Raw genomic sequence first — 1,720 nt, forward strand, 5'->3', positions numbered from 1 at the left:
TTTGGAAACTCATTCATAGTGCTAATTTAGGTCAGAGGGCTTTTATGCTATTTAGTAGCTACAAATGGAAGTGTATTATCATCCCTATATAATTAAAGTTACACAATATTTAAAATAATAGACTTGGCGGCTAGTTTCAGGAAAGAAATTATGTTCCTGCAAAATAAAATAAAATATTTACTATTTTGTCCAACCATTAATTCAATTCCCAGATAAAAGTCACAAAATGATTACTTTCCATGTAATACAAAGAAAAGAGCAGCTCCTCCAGATGCTGTGAATCTAATTGAATTGTAAACCATGACCTAGTTCTTTACAATGTGTATTTGAATGTAGCTTTTAATTCAAAAAAGAAAGTCAGATTATTTAGCATTCATTATTGTTGATAAATGTTTGGTTTTTATAAGGGAAACTGATCAAATTAGTTTTCCCAGTATGATGGCTAGCCCATTGCCAGTAGGCAGCAAACTATTTCTCAAGTATTTCAAGTATTTGTATGGTCACCCATGGTTGACGGGTTTCAGGGGAGCTCCCAGATTAAGAACAGACTACAAACAAGAAAGAAGTGGTTTACTTCTGAAAAAATATCCACTAAAAACCTTATGTATAGGAGCTGAGTATTTTCTGAGACCATGTAGGAAGCTGAGCTCCTCACAATGCACTTAAAACATGACTGTGAACGGCTGCCACTGTAACATCGTGTCAGCGTCGAAGACTGGCTGGGGCAGAGCTTTCTGGATCTTCATCATCTGGTGGCACATGACAAGAAATGAGAACAAACAGATGTAAACATCCACTAATCATTTGAACAAAGAACACACAAAGTATGCGTCTAGGAAAATTTGACGTAATCAAAAATGAAATGCTATTCATAAACGTCAATAGCTTATTCGTTAATGAACTGTAATGGACTAGAATTGGCCATTTTGAAACCCAAAAATGTATGATTTACTATGCCACAAACGACAATCCCAAGAAGAAATGATTCACAATCATCATCAAATAGAATATTTTGTCTTGAAGTACAATGTTACCTGTGATTGTATACTATCTACAGTCTACAGCGAGGACCAGTTAATACAACTGGCTTTCAAATGTCCGCAAAAACCCCTAAAGTTAATGGTACAGAAATTGAAGAATTCTAACAATGTCTTCAGTCTGAAATTGATTCAAATATGCAATCAAGATGCTTTGCTCATTACTGGTAATTAGAATAAAAATGGAAATAAAGAGGAAGTATTATAATTGTGAAATATTGCCTTGGTGATGGAAACAATGCTTGAGATCCCATGAGAGAATTTTGCAAGACAAACAACTTATTCACTGCAAATACATTTATTTCATCAAGAATAGCAACTAGACATGTGTACCTCACCAGATGGAATTCACAGAAATCAAGTGGACTACACTGTTGGAAATAGATGATCGAGAAGTGCAAAGCCACTAGCTAAGAAAAGGCCAGGTATCACCTATGGATCGTAATTAGTCAGCATTGAACCATTTTGAAGAGAGAACTTCAGACTGCATTGAAATCATTAGCAAAAAGCAAGGCTCAAGAAATTGAGGGAATATCAACTGAATTGTTTCATTGAACTGATGTGGTACTGAAAGTGTTCATTCTTGTAGGCCATGAAATTTAAAAGCAGCTACCTGACTGGAGTAAATCCATACTTGTGCCAATTGCAAAAGAAGAGCTGACACCAAGGGCGCCAGTAGAAAT

This window comes from Echinops telfairi, unplaced genomic scaffold (genome assembly GCF_000313985.2).
Source record: "Echinops telfairi isolate 266 unplaced genomic scaffold, ASM31398v2 ScPeMD7_9;HRSCAF=40, whole genome shotgun sequence".
In the NCBI taxonomy this organism is placed as follows: Eukaryota; Metazoa; Chordata; class Mammalia; order Afrosoricida; family Tenrecidae; genus Echinops; species Echinops telfairi.